At 36.2% G+C, this 21,137-nt stretch overlaps 1 protein-coding gene and 1 non-coding gene across 3 annotated transcripts in view; one reads left to right on the forward strand and one right to left on the reverse strand.

The window, feature by feature from the left end:
• CHL1 (cell adhesion molecule L1 like) overlaps positions 1 to 21,137 on the forward strand; it is a 194,336-nt gene that overhangs the window by 70,382 nt on the left and 102,817 nt on the right. The window lies entirely within an intron of this gene.
• LOC132375468 (U6 spliceosomal RNA) lies at positions 8,041 to 8,147 on the reverse strand. Its single transcript, XR_009506018.1, has one exon. It is a non-coding gene; the product is annotated as a U6 spliceosomal RNA (small nuclear RNA).

Genomic DNA, 21,137 nt, shown 5'->3' on the forward strand with positions numbered 1-21,137 from the left:
GGTCTGTGTCTTTATTCCCGTCTTGCCACTAGGTTCTTCATGGCCTTTTTTTTTTTTTTCCTTAGATTCCGTATATATGTGTTAGCATACTGTATTTTGCTATCTTAAAATAATTTGTTTTTTAAACTTACTATTCATTGGTCAGATTTCCATTGTCTGATTGAAAAAATAAATCTATCATCGCAGAACAGAAGCAAATATCCTACCTGCTTTCCAGTTATTTGTGAGTGCTTTTAACTTCCACAATATTACATTCTTATTTCTGTTTATGTGTATTGATGGCAAGAGTGGGTCCAGGTTTGCTTCATGTCTATGATAAGAAACGTATGTTATGAATTGTTTTAGTTGCCATGTAGAATGACACAATTTTGTCAATTAGTGTAGTGAAATATTCAGTATTTTGCTGCAGAAAGAGCCAACAGATGGTTTGCATGGTGTCATGGACAGGGAAGAGTGGACACCTAGAGACCAGGTGTGCTGCCTTTTTTCCAGTAGTCTAATTGTTTATGCATTCATAAGACTGTTGAATGGGGAATTTAATAAACTTACTGTTTTATCATGAGAAATCTTTATTTCCTGAAATTGAAAAAAGGCCATTACTACTATTCAAAAGGATAGTTCTTAGTCTGAAAAGAACACTTGTGTAAAGATAAACTTACATAAAAGGATGCATGTGTAAAATTTAAACATTAACAATGATATAAAGATACTATTAATTGAATATATATATATATATATATATATATGTGCCAAGCAATTTTCTAAGCATTTTATACTTAATCTCATTTCATCTTTAAAGCACTATTACTCCCTTTTTATAGTTGAAAAAACTGTAAATTTGAAAGGTTAAGAAAGAAATTCAAGTTTTAAAACCTAGTAATCAGGGAGTTAGAGTTGAAGACCTACTGGACTTCAAAGTCTAAATCACCTATTTATACCATTCTTTTAAAAATAAATTTTATGTTATAAAAGTAATCATGACAATGAATATATATTTTCCTCACCAAAATAAAATGTGAAGGTAAAGATCATGTCTGTTTAATTCACTACTCTATTTAATGCATATAATATATATATAATGTATGTACATTGTAGTTACTCAATAAAATATGTTGAATGAATCATCTTGTTCTGAAGGCTGGCGTCGTTGAAACATTAAGGCTGTTAGAGTCTTGCTTCGGAGGCTTTGCGCAGGCGGTGGTGGGCTGGGGATGCAGAAGAATTTAACCTGCTTGGAAGAAGTTTGGTGTTTTATCAAGCTGGTGGTGTAGTTAAAACTAACGGAATCCAGTGACTCCATTCTCTTAGTCCATGAAGTTTAAATGGCAATAGCAAAAAGAACTTAAGTCCCAGGGAAAACCTCACGACTGGAAAGGTTGTTGAGCACTGATCTGGAAAGGGCTTTCATGGCATCATGGCATGGAGCTTAAGAGCCTGGATTCTGGTTCAGTTGTAGAGTATTCCACATATTAGCTGTAGATGTATTTAAAATGGCTCTTCTCTGCTTCCATGTTATCTCATCTGAAAGTTAGAGATAATTATAGTACATACCTCAGAGGATTGTTTTATTACGATTCAGTGAATTACTTATAAAGTTCTTAGAACAGTGCCTGGCATATAGTATGTGTTATATAGTGCTAGTTACATATATAGTCATTCCAGGAAATCATTTATAATATGTGCTGAATGCTTACTGGTCTTAAAATGTATTAAACATCTGCTTGGAAATTGAAGGATATTATTTGATAATTAAGGTATTCCCGGTCCTAGAATTAAATGGTGATGTCCACATACTAGGATCATAAAGTAATTCTGAGGAAAGTTTGTATTTAAAAAAGTAAAATAAAGAACTAGGAATTAGTAACTAGTGCCCAGATTGTGAAACTAGAGTTTAATAGTCTCTATTTGTATACACACAACATTAATACACTTAATTTGCCTGTTGACAGAAGAACATAGCATTCAGTCCCATGTAATTTCTCGTTCCCTACCACATTCATATTCCTATGTAACTTTTATGCTTTCAGAACCAAAAATTGCTTGCATTTCAAACTACAATCACTGTGCTTACGATTTGTTTCTCTTAAAACGTACTATGAAAATTGTGCAAAAGTGTTGTTTTTATACTAGGAATTCAAAGAAAATAAATACCTGGTTTAGGTGGCTGTATTTCTAAATGCTAAATTTGCTTATTCTTCCTACTCTGTATTTGCCCATTTCCACCTGTTACCCTTGACATGACATTTGGAAATGGTGTAGGAAAGGGAATTAACTCAGAAGTCAGTAGAGTAAGCCTGTGACACATGCATTTATTATATGATGCAAGTGTTTTGCTTTGCTCTTTTAACATCTTTATTTTCTATAATGAGATTTTACCGCTACCGTTTAGAGGTTTTACATTTGCGCATGGAACACAATTGTGAAAGTTCCAGTTTGGGAATTTGTGTTTTACTTCATGTCGCAGAGATGTGTGTGTGTGTGTGTGTGCACGCACACTCGCGCATTCGTGTGCACGCTTGTGTGTGTGTTGGGAGGAAGCGTGGTTGCTTCAGTACTTCCTCAACTCATGACTGAAACTCTTGTTCTAATTCAGGGAAGAAATAAAGAGCTCTTCAAAATCATCATACTGAATACTTTATTCATCTTCTCTGTGGAAACTGGTCCAGGAAGCAAAGTAAAATTAGGAGACTGTCCAAAACAGAGTTACTTTGCTTAACGTAACGTATTGATATTTGCCCACTGCCTTCTATGGTTTTAACCTTTCTAGACATCTCTCTGGGGATGGTTTTTTCTTAGGGCTCACCAGAGACTCCACTGAAATCGTTTACTAGATGCCAAAGTTCCCCCCCACCCCACAATCCCCACTGTGCTTAACTGGCTACTGACCTGGGAGCTGTCATGTTTGGAAAATACCGTGATGCCACGAGTTAATTTCATACCCGTCTCTTTGCATGAGATCCCAGGGGGCCTTTCTGTGTGTCACAGTACTGCAAGGCATTCTCTAGTTGCTTTCAAAGCGATGACCCATGGTCAAGAGATCTTGTCGCAACATATGGCAACACCTGTCACCAGGTTTCGTGATTGGCATAAAATTAACCAGTTTTCCCCTTTGATTTGCTGCTTTTTTACAGTATCTATAAAAAGGCGGGGTAGAAATTGCATTTGAAAGCAGTTTTCTGTCACTTCAAGAAGCATAATCGTAGATTTGGGATATTGGACCTAAAGAAGAGACCGTTTCCTTGCAGAGGTACACACAGAGTTACTCAATAAAAGTGGTATTTTATGATGTTATGAATGGCAGTCTGCAAATCTCAGACCGGAAGTAATGTTTTAGTATCTGAACTCTATCAAGGATAGGAACAAAGCAAGAAATGGCATTATTTTGAGTCTTGTTGTGGAAGAAAAAAACAGGAAGCTTGGATTTGCCCTTGGCTTTTAAATGGTTTCAAGCAAGTTGGGGGTTGCTCTGATTTCTCTGTATTTCTCATGCCCAGATCTTAGTATTCTTATGAGGACATGAATAAAATGCACCTATAGAATAACAACATTCAGAATTATGACAGGTATCTGAGAAAAATAGATTAATGATGTTTAGCCTTTAGGTACTTGGGAATTTTTCAGTTACTTTTAAGGATAAGGACAGAGAAGAAAATAGCCAACCACTTACTTGGCTTTCCACTTTAGTGAAATAGTGAAAAAATTTTGATCTAACAGTTTCTTAGTGAAGGAGATACCTGGTTCCTTTTATCACCGTACTATTTTTTTAATCTTATACATCTTTTTACATACCTGTAGCTTCTTAATAGGTTTACTGTAATTAAGGGGGAGCTATTTTCTATAGCTGGTCTCTTCTCGATTAAGTTAAACACTTCTTAGATTCTGTGAGTTTTAATATTCAAATACAATAAATAACAAAGATGAATTTGTCATCTTTTTCCTTTTTTTCTCTCTCCAGTCTGTACTGGTTGCTCTAAATTCTGGAGTGATCAATTTTTTCTGGCATTTCTTAAATGATCTTTATTATTTAGTGAATTCCCTTCAAAAGTATAAACGTTAGTCCTTGTATGGTTTTGGAAATTGATGGCTGCTGTTCTCAAAGGATGGTAGATGGGGATGATTGAAGGAGTAGAGCAAAGAGCTGAGTTAAAACAATAGAGAAAGAGGAAGATAGTACTAGAGACAAAGGGAGAAGAGGGCAGCAGTTGTGAAACAATCTGAAGTAGGGATTGGGGATTTAAAGGCTGCTTAGACTTGATTAATAGATCCTGTAAAAATGAAATGCTGAGCCAAGGGAAAAAATTGCACTTGCGAAGTCCCTTGAAAATGTGTTAATGCCTTTACTTGGCAAGCAGGGTTTTTTTTCCTGCTGAGTATAAAACCACTGCATAAAAATATAGTCCTTTATTTCACGTTGTCCAGTGTTTTTTCTAAACTGCTGATTATGCTTATGTTGGGATAAAATCAGATTTCCACTAGACAAAAAGAAAAGAGAAATAAATAAAAAGAGGTCTATACTGGTGCTATATGGGTCTATGGAATATCTTTGCTAAGTCAGAATTAAGATAAAATTTTAAAATAGATTTTAAAATGTTATTGATAGACTAAGACTTAATTTCAGCAACAGTGATGACAATTTGTACTTAAAAGAATGGGAGATTTTGCAGGGTTTTTTCAAGAGACTGTTGTGTTGGCATGGATGGTGTATAAACCTTTTTATAACAAAATTTGTCAAGAAAATTGAAACTCGGTGTTCTTAAAAGAAGAAAATAATCTGTGGCAAATCATTTTATCATTAATGACAAACTGAAGGACCTACAAAATAATTTAGATAAGAATTAAAATGCTGAAATATTTTCATTACTGGTAAAGCTGGTTCACAACTGCTTCTGGTATATTTACTACATGCGAGCAGGATCTGAGAAAGAATACCTGAATCTGTCTAAAGGCAAGCATTCAAGAATGGCAAATGAGGCGAGAGTCAGGAGGTGATGAAAACTGTCACCTCGACTATAATCAACTAAATGACTTTTTCTATGAGGAATCAGTGAGGGGTAAAGAGTTCAACTACAAGAACTTTGGTGTGTTGTTAGATGGGTAGTTTAATACATACTCTTTTCTCATGGGTTATAGATGGCAATCTTTTTCCTCCCTGGTTTTAGGAGTTAACTATTAGTAAGTGCCCCTCCTCCCTGTCACTCATACACACCCACACAATATATAAAACTTTTGGCTAGAGAATTTTCCAATTAAGAATATCACATTCTCTAACCTAGTGGTTCTCATCTGGAGTGATTTTGCCCCTCAGGGAGTATCTGACAATGTCTGGAGAGATTGTTGATTGCCACAACTTGGGAAAGGAAAGGGTGCTACTGGTCTCTCATGAGTAGAGGTCAGTGATTCTCCTACACATTCTACAACGCGCAGGATATCTCTCCAAAGCAAAGAATTATCTAGTCCAAAATTTCAGTAGTGTTCAGGCTGTAAAACCTCAACCGTTTTGAGTAACTTAGTCTCCTTACCCATTGTTCACTGTTTCAGAGCCATTCCTTTTCAGACTTCTACTCCCCAAGAAATTGCCAAAGAGCCTGGGAATTTACATGACTCCATGGGTGCATAGAAAGGGGCTCATAGCCAACTGATCAGACCTGTGCTCTCTTCTGATTCCTTTCTTGCTCTCACCATCATGCCCTGCGGTTAGCATTTAGTGTCTAAGTCCCCCAGTCATGACCAGCACCCCAGCCTCTTGTAAATTATGAGGCTGGTAAAATTGTGATTCTGCTGGTTCTTTTGCACTACCAGGGCCCAGAAATCCTCTGGTTTTGATTATCCACCTCAAGTTTTGTTAAGTGTTGTGTTGGAGGACGGGGAACAAAACGTGCCCACCAAACTGAGCATGCATCGTGAGACTGAAAAGTGAGGCAGGCAGTTTATTACAGGGTAATTTACTCACAGGGTGGGATTGGGCAGACAAGGATCTGGAAGCATTTGCAGCTGTATTCCACACTGCCGATGGGCCATTGGGATACTTTTATAGTTAACCTAAGGTATAGGGATAGGTGCTTGGAAACAGGACATGAATTCCTAAGTCAAGATTTATGAATGGGTAACTATCAGTAGTTTTGTGGCTGGGGAGAATAGTTGGTGCAAGTTTTCATCATTGTTTGGGGAGTAATGGGACTAACAGAGCATAGAGGCCATCTGGTCCTAAGGATTATTAAATGATAACTACGAAGCCCTTCATGACAGAAGTGATTTACTGCCCAGTACAGTCCTGGGTAGGGTCAGTGGAAGCACAGGAGAAAATGTAAGAGCCCAAGATGACATCAGCTGTGCTAACAGCCATACGTGGTGCTAGGCCCCTCTGAGTCTTAGCCACATCATCTGTCCAACTCATCACTGGAGCCTGTAGTGGTTAATGTTGTGTCAAATTGGCTAAGCCACAGTGCCCAGATATTTGGTCACACATTATTCTAGGCGTTTCTTTGAAGGTATTTTTTTGGATGAGATTAACGTTTAAATTGGTGGACATTAAGTAAAGCAGATTGACCTCTGTGATGTGGGTGGGCCTCATGCAATCAGTTGAAGGCTTTTATAGAACAGCATCTGACCTTGCCTGATGGCAAGAAGACAGTCTGCCAGCAGACGGCCTGTGGACTCAAACTGCAACTCTTTCCTGAGTCTCCAGCCTCTTAGCTTACTCTGCACAAATGGAGTTTAAGGAGCCCCACTATTGTGTGAGCCAGTTTCTCAAAATAAATCTCTGTATACCTGTATCTACATCTATATACATATATATATATATATATATCCTGTTGGTTCTGTTTTTCTGGAGAACTCATACTAATACAGGTTTACTCCATCCTGGTATAGTGGCTCTGTGGTTTTCTATTCAGCTCTTCCTGTGTCCTCCCACAAAAGCCCATGGAAACTTCTGGATCTTCAATTTCCTTGTTGATCTTCTGCCTAGTTATTTTATCCATTATTGAAAGTGAAGTATTGAAATTTCCAACTGTTATTGTTGAATTGTCTATTTCTCCCTTCATTTCTGTCCATTTTTAATATTGTGTATTTGGACTCTGTTTTTAGGTACACTTAGTTTATAATTGTTATATCTTCTGATGGGTTGACTTACTAGCATTATAAAGAATGTCCCTCTTTGTGTGTAGTAACAATGTTTTTCTTAAAGTCTATTTTGTCTAATGGTAGTATAGCCACCCAAGATCTGTTTCGGTTACTTTTTCAAGGTATTTATTTTTTCTTCCTTTTACTTTCAGCCTATAAACATTTTTGAGTCAGAAGTTTTTCACTTCTGAACAGCATCTAGCTGGAAAATTTTCTTTAAGCTCTGCTTTCAAATTAGAGTGTTGAATCCATTTACATTTAATGTAATTATTGATACAGTAGAATTGACATCTAGCATTTTGCTATCTTTTCTGTCAATTTTTTTTGTTTTTCTACTCCTCCCTTAGTACCCTCGTTTGTGTTAAATAATTGCTAGTGTATCATTTTACTTCCCTTGTTGCTGCTTTTTCTGTATTTTAAATTTTATTTTCTTAATGGTTGCCATGAGGATTACAATTAGTCTGACCTAAAACAATCTATCAGATTAATACTAAATAATAGTATACAAAACCTTTGCCCCAATATATTCCTGTTATCTCCTCTCTGCTTTGTGCTGTTATTGTCATACAAATCACATCTTTATACAATGTAAGCTCATCAATAGTTTTATAATTATTGCTTCATGTCATTATCTTTTAATCAGGAAAAAAGAGTTATAAAAAATACATATACAATGTCATATATTTTCCTTTACTGGTGCTCTTTATTCCCCTGTGTAAATTCAACTTAACATCTAGTGCCCTTTCATTTCAGCTTGAAGGAGTCACATTATATTTCTTGTGGGACAGATATGCTAGCATCAGATTAAGTTTTTGTTGACCTGGGAATATCTTAATTTCTCCTTAATTTTGAAGAATTGTCTTGAGGGACTTAGAATTTTTAGTTGATCATCAGCACTTTGAATATGTCATCCCACTGATGAATGTGGAAGACCTCGTAAATTTACATGTCATCCTTAAAAAGGGGCCATGGTAATCTTCTCTGTATCATTTCAGTTTTGTGTATGAGCTTCCAAAGCATACACTATGGGTCCCTCCATACTATAGTGGAAATGAGGAAGACTTGGAGGAAACTACCTCTACTCCCTATCTTTTTATAAATCCTGCCTTTGCTACTTATAACCTAATTTATGGGCCATGCATGTAAAATGTAGGACCTCCAAGGAAATAAAATTTTTCTTTTCTGTCTAGTGATCTAAGTATAATCCCCACTATTGGATCATCTGTTTTTGAAAAGCCTCTGCTCAAAGTGTTTGCCTAGATTCCAGTTTGCTACCGAATCATATGCAGAAGCATTCCATCTACATAGTTAATACATTTGATAGTTAATACAGTGATGCTTGTTTTTGGGAAAGAGACACATGCCTTTCATTTGAAGAAGACATTTTATTTACTTCATGGGGCACCTAACTAAAAACTGGTGATCGGTTCTCACTTACAGCCAGTCTGTTCACAGATATCATTAGCAATAATGCCAAAATGACCATACAGTCTCTCCTCAAACTCATGTGCATCTTTTTATGCAGTCCAATATTTTATTGTTAAAAAGAACAAGTTCTGTGGAGACACAATAAGATGATAGCAAGACTGTAAATGTCCTGCAATTAGCAATCACTAATATGGTTTACTTTAGTCCAACATGGAGTGTTGTGACTGCTGTAGTTTGGTTTATATATGCATATATCTATCTATGAAGTACCCATTCATCCAGCCATATATCCCTCTATCTTTCCATCTAGCAAGTCAACTATCTATTAGTCAATCTGTTTGTAATCCATCTACAACATGTCTTTTTTTCTTCACAGGAATTCAATTTGATACTAGCATATGATAGTTGTCTAATAAATATGTGTTAAGTTAAATTCTTATGAGGAATAGAGAATAGTATAAAGCATTAACATTGTTAAAATTTGGGGCTGGGCACTTCTTTTTTGTAGGGTGCTATCTTACACAATGTTGGATGCTTCACATCAGCATCCCTGGCCTCCCAGTAGATGCCAGTATCACCCTGCCAGTTGTGATAAGTAAAAACATCTTTAGATATTGTGAAATGTCCTTCCCCTCTGCACTCAGTTGAGAACCACTGGTATAAAAGGCATTTTTTCCTTCTTTCATCATAATATACAAGTTCTTAAAAATCAGTATTAAATGATGCCTAAAGATGGGGTATTTATTGGATGAATGAATGTATTTCCATATGTGTTTCTCAGGTTTCCATTCTCACACATTGATTCATCCGCTCACATATCATTCAACAAGCATTTATTGTATATCTCTTATGTGCCAAGTACTTTGCTAGGTAGTGGGGATGATTCATGAAATATAAGTCTCTGTTCTTACGCTGTTTACTGGCCTTGGTTAGAACCAGGGGGGAAAAAAAAAGAACGAATGCCTAAACAAAAGTTATCGCTGGTAAGTGTTCTGTTAATAATAAAACAGGAGGTTGTGAGGGAATGATGGGTACCATTAGATTAGTGAACTAAGAAGGACTCTGTGAGGTGACAATGTGAAACCTGAGTAGTACGAGGACAGCGAAGCAAGGATGTGAATGAATTATGCATTCATGTTGACTTATGTCTTATTCACACAAGGTTTATGTTAGTGTAAAGAGGTGATCGTTTGCTGGCATATTGACTTATCTGTACATGTGAACAACACTGGAATGTTTGTAGGGAAATTTTTAGAAACTGATCCAAACGAATTGAAGTCTGGCTCATTTTTAAATGAGGGTGTATAGTCCTACCAATGTAAAGATATTCACTCTCATAACAATGCCGTGAATACTGGACCATTAAAAACACATGTGAGATGTGCAAACTTTTAAAACATCCTGTGACCAGAGCTGGAAATTATTCAGAGAACATGACAAATATGATTTCTACCTTCCTGACATTGTATATCACTGGAGAGATGGGAGTGACCAGAGAAAATTTGCTAAAAGAAAATCCTGGCCTGATAGATTTAAAGAAAAGGAGGGAAATGATGTTTATCTTGAGAATGACTTTTCTCTCTAACTTCGTTAGACCCCAAATCATTAATCAGACATTCCTAATTTTTCTTTAAATTCGAATTGGACTGAAATACCCATTTTAAGGTAGGCATAACTGAATAAGCTGGCTATATTTTAGGTAATTATATATAGTGGTAATGGAAAACTATGAACTTATGAGTATGTGGATTCATTTATAATTCCATTGCTGTAGATAATCAAATTAAGTATAAAATATCACAGAATCTATTCTGTCATTCTTTGACCAATCACAATAAGATAGTCTGAACACTGGTTGTATTTCCTGTTTGAAGAGAAATCCTAGATAAATCTTTTGGGGTATGCTTGCCTTTTACAAGCTGGTTTATCTATTGGAAGTAAAAGGCTGTTTGCAAGCATGATTGAAATATTAATTAGAATAATGACTTCACTATCACATCTTCATCTTTTATGCTAGACACTGGATCAAGTCAAAACTGGATCAAGCTGCCATTCAGGCATCTTGATGAAATGTGGAATTCTACAAAACAAAAATACAAACTACAAGATACGATAGTTCTTATCTGAGGATGGTATCGTTACAGCTGTATGATTCGGGCATTTCAGTGAAATCTGAAGTCCCTCCCACTGTTTTCTCTACAAGTATCACTGGCTTGTAAAAGTTGTGTCGCCAGAGAAGCCAAAGTCTATTTTTATACTGCAATTAAGTAATTGAGTACAAAATTCAGTACAGTCAGTGGGAACATGATTGGATGAATATAGAAAGCCAGAGAAGATAATCATTTCAATTCTTTCCTTAATTTTGCTTTCTAGCATAGTAGTTAAAAATCACAGTCTGACAGGTCCAACTGTGCTTCAGAGTACAAACCCGACTCCTCCACAGCTGTGTAATTGCAGACAAATTATTTAGACTCTATCTTAGTTTACTCAACTGCAAAACAGAGTTTATAACACTTGCCTTCTTGTGAGGATTAAATGAAGTACTATACATAGCATGCATATAACATAGCCAAGGCTTGATAAATAATAGCTTTATTATGAGCAATTTATATCCTCTGGAAGTGACCTAACAACAGAAACCGTGGGATTTTTCTTTTCTTGGTTTTGTGGTCTTTGTTGATTATGAACCTATGTGACTCTGCATTGGTGCTTGAGGTAGGAAAGAAAAATGGTTGCAGTGAGAGGGAGCAGTGTTTCCAGACTTGTGATGAAACTTTATATAGTTTTGCTCGTTATGTTTCTCTCTGGCAGTTTTTTTTTTTCTCCTCCCCACTTTCATAATTGAATATAATTATAATAATGAGCAACATATGAACAAAATTCACAAAGAACATAGTTCATAAATTTCATTACCCCCATTTTCACAATTCTGGTTCCAACATAAATATCCCAAGGGAGACCTCCTTTAAGCCCCCTGAGATGTCCTTGCCTACCCTATTCTCAGTTATGTCACCCAGTTTGTCTCGTGCGTGGCGTTTACCATGACCATTATATTCATTTGTATTTCTCTTTGCCATCATTAAAATATAAATTCTAATAAGTCAGTGATGAAGTCTGTCTTGTCCTTCGCTGTGTCTCTGGATGCTAGCTCTGTGCCTGGCACTCATAGACACTCAATATGTATTAGATGCTGGAGATCTTTCCTTTTCCGTTCAAACCGTAATTGCCACTTGGTAGACTTATATCTTGGATTGTTTTCTCACCATCTCTTGTATAAACTTGAACTGAGACATTAAAGGCATGTGGCTTTGTAGTTATTTGTTGCTATAAAACTGTGCTTTGGGGAAGATGAGGGAGACATCTCTTTGTAATCTTAGAATCTATCCTAAAGTTTCTTCTGTAGAGGTTATAAATGCCACTCTCTGATCTGATATAATTAATCCTTGAGGTTATATATTCAATACGTGGAACTAACTGGATTTCTAAGAAACTGTTTAATTTACTTACAGCATCCTTTTTATTGTGATGTGCCTACTAAAAGAATTATTTTTGTTCTTGAAGAACACACGTATTATTTTACTGGTAACCTTTAGCTAGCTAGCTTCGTTTTACTTTGATTCTGATCAAATTATCTCCTCCTCAGAATACAGGATAGAACAAAGCTAAATAAATGTGACTAAGTGAATATACTTGGTACAGTTAGTACGTTTTGCCCCAGAAAGTTCATCACTACTTTAAGATTTAACTTTCATTTTCCATTAGAGGGTGTTGGTTAATCTAGTACCATCTCTCCCTAACTTAAATCATATTAAATTCTTGCAAATTTTAGGTGCCAAGCATACCCAATTTACATACACACATACACAATTTATATACAAACATACACAATTTACATACACACGTTATCAGTTTACAATATAGCCATAAGGTAATTAGCAGTTGGTTACTGTTTGCTGCTAATGAGGTCAAGGTTACATATCTACTGTTCCTTTGAGTCTATTTTTTGGCCCAGTTCCATTGCCACAGATTTTATCCTGACCCCTGGGCTGCTATTTCACAAATGCTGTTTGTCACCAGAGGGGGCCATGTAGGAGGATGTGAGCAGTTCCCTGCCAACCCCTGCCTCTACTGGTCAAGGCTCTCAGCATCTTCCTGACAAATGACGTGTGTGTGTGCGCGCACGCGCGCACATGTGTGTGGGGTGGGGGGGGGGGGTTTCATCTTTGCATTCTCTGTGTGTCAGGCTTTGTTCACGGGGGTGGACCTTAAAGTATTTTTAAAATCGACAGGACCATGAACACCATTTTTATATGGAGAAGACAGGTTATTAAAAAGAGCTGGGGATAAGCTTTATTGTGAAACTGAGAAGCATTTTAGAATACCTACCTATCAGAATACCTATTCCATTCTTTTGAATACCTTTAATCAATATCTCTTCCATTGGAACACAGATCAAATGACACTGAAGTGCAATCTAGGAGAAATGTGTGAACTGAAAGCCTAGAATTCAAGCAAAAAAAAATATATGTATATATATATTTATATATGTGTATATACATATAAGCATCATTTATTTGGCTTTAATTTCATGATCTTAAAAAAATATTTTTTCATTTAAAAGGGAGTTGTGGAACAAATGTTTATGTAATACTTTGGCGATTAAAAATTCACTGCTGCAAAGTTCATTTCTTTTTACCTTAAACACATGAAAACTTGATACAATTAATATTGTGAAGGAAATTATGGATAATAGGTTACTTAATCCTTGGATTTTTGGTTTAATCTTTTATTATGGATTAAGATTATTCTCAAACTAATTCAAAAATATGAGAGATGCTATAAAATATAACTAAAAACAATAACGGTTACAGCTGATTCTCATTATTTAAGGTAGTTACATTCAATAAAGTTGCCACAAATACTGATGGAATACTGAACCATTGTTCCTAAGGGGAAACACAGGGTTAGGTTTCTTAGAGCTTTTGATCACAACATTTTCGATAACCGATCAATACATAACCTTGTTGTATGTATGTTTTTGTTTAAAGACGCTTCATTATATATATTGTTTATTCATTAACATTGATCTCAGGGCCAATAGCACTGTCACTCATTCCTGAATGAAACTCACCTAATACATGTGTTTTTGTTGCAAACTCGTCACAGCCTTTTTGAACTTAGGAACGGTAGACAGCACTTGAGCACCACACTTTTAAATAGCGAGCCATTTTATATAGTGAAATCACCAACAAAAAGCATTAAAACGAGGGAATTCCCTGGCGGTCCAGTGGTTAGGACTCGGTGCTTTCACTGTCAAGGGCACGGGTTCAGTCCCTGGTCAGGGAACTAAGATCCTGCAAGCAAGCTGCGTGGTGCGGCCAAAGAAGAAAAAGGGCATTAAAAACAAGAAAAACTAAATAGACCGTGAGAAAGACACTTCTTTATAGTATGAGAACTGCAACAAAAAGGCAGCCTTGTTCAAGGCAGCTGGAAACACTTGTATCAGGCAACTCAAAATTTTTTGATGCTTTGTACATGTTTGTGAATGACCACAAAAGTACTGTATTGATTTGGGGGCTACAGATACATTTTAGCAGCTAGGTTAATTTGCAAATATAGAACCTGCGAATAATGAGGGCCACCTGCATATGCTTTTTAGGTTAGAAAAGAGAAAACTAGCTCCCCATCTTAATGAGCCCATGGAAGACTTTGGTTTAGTATTGCCTTCCATCTCTTGGTTCCTTATTTGCTTAATTGAGGGAGATGCTAATTAGCCATCCCTGACTAATACAATTTAGGAAGGAGCCATGTCTTCACCCCTTTCTCCTTCCCAACCCCTGGCCTTATTCTGGGAGCATAGTAGGCGTTCAATTAATGCTTTAAGGACTGCAAGAACCCCTTTCTTCGTGAAAGAGGAACTTTGTGGAAATGATGTTAACATCAAATGCCAATAAGATGAGCGTAGCTGTAACCACATGCAAAAATGTTAGCTATGGTGACAATTGTAACGATTTTTTTTTTTTTTTTTTTTACCATTTTATTTTACTTTTTTTTTTTTTTTTTTTTTAAACATCTTTATTGAAGTATAATTGCCTTACAATAGTGTGTTAGCTTCTGCTTTATAACAAAGTGAATCAGTTATACATATACAATATGTTCCCATTTCTCTTCCCTCTTGCATCTCCCTCCCTCCCACCCTCCCCATCCCACCCCTCTAGGTGGTCACAAAGCACCGAGCTGATCTCCCTGTGCTATGCGGCTACTTCCCACTAGCTATCTATTTTACATTTGGTAGTGTATATATGTCCATGACACTCTCTTATCCTGTCACATCTCACCCCACCCCCTCCCCATATCCTCAAGTCCATTCTCTAGTAGGTCTGTGTCTTTATTCCCGTCTTGCCACTAGGTTCTTCACGGCCTTTTTTTTTTTTTTTTTTTCCTTAGATTCCGTATATATGTGTTAGCATACTGTATTTGTTTTTCTCTTTCTGACTTACTTCACTCTGTATGACAGACTCTAACTCCATCCACCTCATTACAAATACCTCCATTTCATTTCTTTTTATGGCTGAGTAATATTCCATTGTATATATGTGCCACATCTTCTTTATCCATTCATCTGTCGATGGACATTTAGGTTGCTTCCAGGTCCTGGCTATTGTAAATAGAGCTGCAATGAACATTGTGGTACATGACACTTTTTGACCTATGGTTTTCTCAGGGTATATGCCCAGTAGTGGAATTGCTGGGTCGTATGGTAGTTCTATTTGTAGTTTTTTAAGGAACCTCCATACTGTTCTCCATAGTGGCTGTATCAATTTACATTCCCACCAACAGTGCAAGAGTGTTCCCTTTACTCCACACCCTCTCCAGCATTTATTGTTTCTAGATTTTTTGATGATGGCCATTCTGACCGGTGTGAGATGATATCTCATTGTAGTTTTGATTTGCATTTCTCTAATGATTAATGATGTTGAGCATTCTTTCATGTGTCTGTAGGCCATCTGTATATCTTCTTTGGAGAAATGTCTATTTAGGTCTTCTGCCCATTTTTGGATTGGGTTGTTCGTTTTTTTGTTATTGAGCTGCATGAGCTGCTTGTAAATCTTGGAGATTAATCCTTTGTCAGTTGCTTCATTTGCAAATATTTTCTCCCATTCTAAGGGTTGTCTTTTGGTCTTGTTTATGGTTTCCTTTGCTGTGCAAAAGCTTTTAAGTTTCATTAGGTCCCATTTGTTTATTTGTGTTCTTATTTCCATTTCTCTGGGAGCTGGGTCAAAAAGAATCTTGCTGTGATGTATGTCATAGAGTGTTCTGCCTATGTTTTCCTCTAAGAGTTTGATAGTGTCTGGCCTTACATTTAGGTCTTTAATCCATTTGGAGTTTATTTTTGTGCATGGTGTCAGGGAGTGTTCTAATTTCATACTTTTACATGTACCTGTCCAATTTTCCCAGCACCACTTATTGAAGAGGCTGTCTTTTCTCCACTGTATATGCTTGCCTCCTTTATCAAAGATAAGGTGACCATATGTGTGTGGGTTTATCTCTGGGCTTTCTATCCTGTTCCATTGATCTATATTTCTGTTTTTGTGCCAGTACCAAACTGTCTTGATTACTGAAGCTTTGTAATATAGTCTGAAGTCAGGGAGCCTGATTCCCCCAGCTCCATTTTTCGTTCTCAAGATTGCTTTGGCTATTCGGGGTCTTTTGTGTTTCCATACAAATTGTGAAATTTTTTGTTCTAGTTCTGTGAAAAATGCCAGTGGTAGTTTGATAGGGATTGCATTGAATCTGTAGATTGCTTTGGGTAGTAGAGTCATTTTCACAATGTTGATTCTTCCAATCCAGGAACATGGTATATCTCTCCATCTATTTGTATCATCTTTAATTTCTTTCATCAGTGTCTTATAATTTTCTGCATACAGGTCTTTTGTCTCCTTAGGTAGGTTTATTCCTAGATATCTTATTCTTTTTGTTGCAATGGTAAACGGGAGTGTTTTCTTAATTTCACTTTCAGATTTTTCGTCATTAGTGTATAGAAATGCAAGCGATTTCTGTGCATTAATTTTGTATCCTGCTACTTTACCAAATTCATTGATTAGCTCTAGGAGTTTTCTGGTAGCCTCTTTAGGATTCTCTATGTATAGTATCATGTCATCTGCAAATAGTGACAGCTTTACTTCTTCTTTTCCGATTTGGATTCCTTTTATTTCTTTCTCTTCTCTGATTGCTGTGGCTAACACTTCCAAAACTATGTTGAATAATAGTGGTGAGAATGGGCAACCTTGTCTTGTTCCTGATCTTAGTGGAAATGGTTTCAGTTTTTCACCATTGAGGACAATGTTGGCTGTGGGTTTGTCATATATGGCCTTTATTATGTTGAGGAAAGTTCCCTCTATGCCTACTTTCTGCAGGGCTTTTATCATAAATGGGTGTTGAATTTTGTCGAAAGCTTTCTCTGCATCTATTGAGATGATCATATGGTTTTTCTCCTTCAATTTGTTAATATGGTGTATCACATTGATTGATTTGCGTATATTGAAGAATCCTTGCATTCCTGGGATAAACCCCACTTGATCATGGTGTATGATCCTTTTAATGTGCTGTTGGATTCTGTTTGCGAGTATTTTGTTGAGGATTTTTGCATCTATGTTCATCAGTGATATTGGCCTGTAGTTTTCTTTCTTTGTGACATCTTTGTCTGGTTTTGGTATCAGGGTGATGGTGGCCTCGTAGAATGAGTTTGGGAGTGTTCCTCCCTCTGCAATATTTTGGAAGAGTTTGAGAAGGATAGGTGTTAGCTCTTCTCTAAATGTTTGATAGAATTCACCTGTGAAGCCATCTGGTCCTGGGCTTTTGTTTGTTGGAAGGTTTTTAATCACAGTTTCAATTTCAGTGCTTGTGATTGGTCTGTTCATATTTTCTAGTTCTTCCTGGTTCAGTCTCGGCAGTTTGTGCATTTCTAAGAATCTGTCCATTTCTTCCAGGTTGTCCATTTTATTGGCATAGAGTTGCTTGTAGTAATCTCTCATGATCTTTTGTATTTCTGCAGTGTCAGTGGTTATTTCTCCTTTTTCATTTCTAATTCTATTGATCTGAGTGTAACGATTTTTAATAACATGGTAATTAGCATCTTGATGAATTTATAAGTGATATACAGTTTAACACATTACTATAGGACATTTTTGCTATAAAGTAGGGATTGCCTATTTAATATGTATGTTTAAATATAATAGTTAACTAGTGGCTCCCTTAATGCAAGGGCAGGAGGAAAGATTGGTTAACAAAAGGTTAATTTTGCAGTTAATAAAGAGGAAGGACTTTCAAATCTATTGTCCTCTGAAAACATAAATGTAAATTTATAATAGTATCATACATATCAGCCTAACTCTGTTTCACTATTTTTATAAATATATTCTACCTGCATCTTTTTTATTATTGAGGTTCCTTGCAAAACATGTTGAATAAATAAACTATATAATTTTCTTCATGTTGAATTTGGTTTTATTTTTTATTTTTCTTCCGCAGAGGGAATTAAATATTCCAGCAGTGGAAAGATGGCCTAATCACTCTGGCCATCTCCTTGGCTTTCTTATAACAGTGTTTAAGGCCACTGATAAAAACTTACAAAATAAGTAATTGGTTTACTTAAGCAGTCAAGTATGAAATTTTTTGGAATATTGATATTTTCAATTAACCATTATTCTTCAAATTAGAGACTTTTAAAGGACACCTTTTGATTCTTTTTTGAAATGATGACTGGCTGCCTTAGAAGTGTTAGACCTATGCTTTTTCAAAATGATTGTCAGCAAACATAATGAGCCTTGGATCAGTCCAGTAGCTTAGGTAACATATGTTTGCGGAAGGATTCTTAACATCCTGCTGACTGTACTGGTCCTGTAGAGCCTCACAACAGGGAAATTCTCTTGCAGTTCAGCTTATGAAACCTTTGCATGTTTGGAAATACTCCTGAGGCAGGATTTATACTTACCTTTGAATCCACGTTCTTATTTTGATAGGAGTGTTAAACAGGAGGAAGAAAGGCTCACAATGATTCATCTTGCGTTTTTTTATAAATGTTAAAACTATCTATTATTTGTATGTCACTCTTTATTGCACTTTCTGCTATGTACAAGCTCTGGAAATGATAAAGGTGTTTCTTACGAATTCACAATCCAGAAATGCTGACTCCATATGTTAAGTCCTATAAACTTATCTAAATGGCAGACGCACCATTTTCATCAAAGATGCTTTAAGTCAGGACTGTAAAAGCTTGTGTTGTTACTGCAAACAGGGAAAATGTTGCTTGAATGAGTCCTAATCTTTTAGGCACTGACAGGCTATTTGTGATATGTGCACATATCTAATCACAAAGTTTTGCTTGCCTCTACCGTATACTTATTTATTGCTATTTTACTTATGGAAATAAAGAGTCATCTTTTTAAGTCATTCATTCAGTACATCCTTTTAAAGTAATTCTTTTCTGAGTATAAAATATTTATATTAGAAACGTTGTCAACAGCACTAGAATAGAAATTAATACAGCCAACATAATTTGTAAGTTTGATTCACCACGCCCCAGGAGGTAAATCTTGTTGGGGGGAAAATTGATATTCTTGCATAAATAAAGTACCAGTGCTTTTTAATGATTTTTATCATCCTGACTTATGGGTTTATGGTAAGACCCAATAAATGTTTATTGATTGTTTGGATGTAAGTATATAGGTACAGCATAATGCCTTAGGTTAGTTTGTAAGACATTATCTTTCCTTTAAATAATGAACTGTTGATGCATTATTAAAATTTAGAAATGCTGAGGTAGAAAATGTAAATGGAAACTTTTTAGCTGGAAAAGAAATAGATTGGATATATAAACTAGCTGGATCTTTCCCCGTTTTCCTGGAAAAAAAAAAAAAGCAAATGTAAAATGAACAGAAGCCAATAATATGGAATATTTGTTGAGAAATCAAAAGAAACAAAAGTTTAGTAACGTGTATATCTCCTGTATATATGGAAGATATCCTGGAAAACTGAGTAACTCTCCAAAATGGCCCAAGCAATAACCTTAAACCGTCTTCAACAAAGATAAAAGGAAGATATTTAGAGGTAGGAGAGGAGGCCAGTTAAGTGAGTTTATGAGGAAAAAGCACAGTGAACAAGGGTAAGTTTATCGTGTCCATTTAAGTCATTGCTTTCTCCATGAATAGGAGTTTCTAGAGTTTTACAGTCATTCTTCTCTTCCTGGTACAGAGAGGGAGAAACCCTTAGAAATGGGGAGATTACCCTCATAAATGAAAATAGTGTAACTATCTCTCACAGAAGAGTAACTTCTACTCAGTTTTTAGAACTTATCCTGTGTCTGCTATTTCTTAAAATAATCAGCCTAAAATCATCCGTATGCCAAAGAGGCATATTTGGGCCTGGCAAATTCTGCTCCCCTTAAAAAGGAAGGCTTTTTTCTGTTCTGAATCATCCATCTCTACCAGAGTCCTTAAAAACATAAAGGAAAATGTTAGCCCTATTCTAAGAAAAAGAAAAAAATGAGTTCTCTTCCTCTATATAATGTAGTTGAATTTGGAAGTATTATCAAGTCAAATGCAATTTGCTAAACACATGAAAAGGGCCCATGAAGCAAAGCAATGACGGTGGCTTTTCTTTTGTACTTCCTTTACTATTTGCTCTTTACCAAATGGCAGACTGCTTGTCTAGTGAAGAGGTATGCTCTGTTCCATTGTTCCAGGCTTAGGTTTTAAGTGGTGACCATAAGTAGATTTGTACAATCATCTGTCAACTCTTAACTCTGCCTCATTTGGTTTAAGTTTAGAAGATGGAGCCATAGCACGCCTCCTACCTGGGGGAGGATGGGAGTCAGAATCACTGCACAAGTCTCTCTAAAGAAATACTCTAATTTTCATCCAATTCACCATCTTTTTATGTCTTTGATGTAGTGAGGAGGTTAGGACCCTTCTTAGTGAATGCTATGATTTATCCATCATATTCTTTGGAATGTATTTCTTGAGTCTCGGTGTTTCAGCTGAAATTTCTATTTTAACAACGCATTATACACTGAATTCCTTACTTGATAAATATTTTGGTTTTTCTCCAAACTGAAAGCTACATCTGCCTATCACCGAGTTCAGATCTGTACTCCAATATATAGATTTTTATATTTTTACAGATAAATTGCAAGTGATGAAAACTGAGCTCACATTAGTTAATGTCAAATATGGGATTTATTATTTCATATAAGAAAAGTGTGTGAAAATATGGATGGATCTGGCCTTACAGATACTGACACGAGGACTCGAATGCTTTCACCTCTCATATCTGTCTCTCCTTCTGTTTGTGTGTACGTTTCACTTTTTCTTTAAATTGACTTATCCATGAGTTTAGAACCATGGCCACTGGCAGTTTTTGATCCATGTTTTCATAAATTCATGACCACAGGGGAAAAGAGGCTTTGGGAATTCTCAGGGTATCATTTTCATTACTCACACTTGGGCCACACATTCATATATCACAGTGACCTGGAGAAGTCAGGGGTTGTGGATGCCCCACCTTAGACCATGAGGCCACACCGGGGA

The sequence above is a fragment of the Balaenoptera ricei genome, chromosome 11 (assembly GCF_028023285.1).
Source record: "Balaenoptera ricei isolate mBalRic1 chromosome 11, mBalRic1.hap2, whole genome shotgun sequence".
In the NCBI taxonomy this organism is placed as follows: Eukaryota; Metazoa; Chordata; class Mammalia; order Artiodactyla; family Balaenopteridae; genus Balaenoptera; species Balaenoptera ricei.